This window comes from Lissotriton vulgaris, chromosome 10 (assembly GCF_964263255.1).
Source record: "Lissotriton vulgaris chromosome 10, aLisVul1.2, whole genome shotgun sequence".
NCBI classification, from domain to species: domain Eukaryota; kingdom Metazoa; phylum Chordata; class Amphibia; order Caudata; family Salamandridae; genus Lissotriton; species Lissotriton vulgaris.
Window position 1 is genome coordinate 114431977 of NC_141698.1, and position 2408 is coordinate 114434384.

The 2408-nt window shown below is 42.1% G+C and overlaps 1 pseudogene; it reads right to left on the reverse strand.

Moving 5' to 3' along the window:
- Window positions 1–1889: 1889 nt before the first annotated feature.
- LOC147684792 (cytochrome c oxidase hypoxia associated subunit FA4L2 pseudogene) lies at window positions 1890–2126 on the reverse strand (annotated as a pseudogene).
- Between the last annotated feature and the right edge of the window lie 282 nt (window positions 2127–2408).

Here is a 2408-nt window from a genome sequence, read left to right on the forward strand (position 1 = left end):
GGGTGCAACTCGCAAGTTGAAGAATTACATGTGGGCAAGGGACAGTGCAAACATTGCAGCTCATGTGTAAGACAAGGGAACCCAAAAGGCTATACAGACGATAGAAGTTTCTGAGAGTTTAGCCCTACCCACCACCTCCAGGTTATATGCAATAAGACAGCCATTTTAACTTTGAACAAGTATTCATTCAAATGTTTCAAACAGGGTTGGATTTAGTTTCCATTGCTCAGCAGAAAACCATAGTGGGTATCAGGAGATACAAATCACAAGTTTAATACAAGAGGCACAGTGAGAGATGGATAAAGGTATCCTTACATTAGGGCAAGTTCATAGCTTTAAAAGTGTAAAGGAAACCAAGGGGAAAAAACGTAAGTTTTTTTTTATTTAATTAGGCAATAAGAAGCATGTAGAACTTTCTTGAGGACTATTCATTTCTGGAGATTGGTCTTTCATGGTTGAAAAACCGTAATAGTTTATGGAACCTAAACTAACCATGAAATATCTCCACCATCAGTAGCCCGACAGCAAGTTGTAGTCGGGCTATAGTGATGCCACAGGAAGCTGCTTTTAATGGAGGTTTCTTCTAAGATTCACCCTGCTGTTTACCTAGTAGGCGCTGTCCATCCCACCTTTCGTTACAAGACCATCCCTTGTAACCACACAAACGTGTAGCCGCTTATTTCATGCTGCACCCACAACCCATGTTAGTGTTGTAGGCTACTCTGAATAGGAGAGGGCTTGCATCCTGCTTCGTAGTGTTGGGCAATATGTGTGTGCAACAGTTAGAATCGCAAACCAGTTCGATATTTAATTCAATTTATAGAAATATACTTGTGCCTTAACCTACGACTAGAACCCATTAGTGTATTGGTAATTAACCATGAGTGATACTAGTCTTAGTAATTTTACAAGAATCCTGACATTGCGTCACAAAGTTGCTCATCTAAGAATCAAACCAAAGGCTGAGGCAGACACTATTCCACCTTTGTAACACGCACCGCTGTATTTACTTGTGTCCCTTAAAGTATGTGTTAAATGTTTGTGACCATATATAGTGGGTTTGTATGCATTCTCGGTAGGGTACTCCTGTTTCGGGCACAAAATGAACTTTTGCGGGGAAAGTGTGCACCTTTTCCATGGTGGCCATGCAAGTGGCTGACCACACAAAACATGGTACTCCGCTAGCCATGCTAGATGTAACAATGGAACCACCAGCAACTTCGAAGAGAAAAATGGTGCATCCTAGCAGTCTGGATGATGGAGACTGGGGTCTACCTTTGAGGGAGCTCTAAAGTGGGTATTTATACTACAAGAGGCACGTATAGAAAGGTTTTTTTGGGGGGGAGGGGAACCCCTGATCGCACAGCCAAGTTCTATACCCCTTACACACAATGAAAGTCTATAAACCTAAGAACATGTAATGAACAAAAATAAGTCCATTCTTTGTGATTTATATGATATAGTATTTATTCAAGAAGTATTGATGAAGAGAGCCCCCCAGGAGCGGTCTGCATTCTGCTCAGCCCATTCAGCAACTGATCACATCCAACTAACATTATAACATTCCACATTCTCTACAAGTCACACACCCTGGCTGAGCAGCACACTACATCTTCTCCCTTCTTTACAATGAGAAGGGAGAACTTGGTACAATAAGTTACAAAAAAAATACACTACAGAACACCTTTTATGTTTATTCATTGTATACACACCTCAAATGAAAATGTAGGGCACATAACGTAAATGTGACTCACAAGGATGGAATTGCTAATAACGTTCCATTATAAGTAATTATGCAGCATAAAAAACAAGGGCTTGTTGGTCATCAATGTCCGAATATCCCCATCCTTCTGTACAGCTCACTGACGGCGCAGGTTGTGCTTCGAAACTCATGGTCCTTCTTTCTTCAGTTCCTTGTAACCTGTGGTTTCGGGACCAAACTTGTGTGGGTAGTTGGGGTTATTTTTGTTCCAAAGTTCAGGGTTGTTCTTTTCCCAAGTGGCCTCTGAATGCTTCATCACATGCAGCGCGTACATTAATGAACCAATGGCTCCAAGCCCAATGAAAGCGGCTACAGGGATAAAGTTTGGGTTCTTTGTGACATTGCTCAGCACACAGCTGAACATGATAACCGCGGTTCTCTTGTTATTCACTAGCCTTCCGGTGTAGACTTTAATGAATAGTAACAGACCTCAATAAAGGGACAGACCTTTTTTGTCTTCCAGTAATAAAAGTGATTGGATCAGAAGAATGAGCTGATAGGCTGCGGCACGCTGCAGGCTTCTGAGTGATCAGGGCTACACCTGGACAAATGACCTTATTCTGGTGGCCTCTGAATGGTTTCCAAGGTCATGTGACCACATTCGTTTGCTCACAATGGGAGCAGCCAATCACGTTGCTAGCTGGTT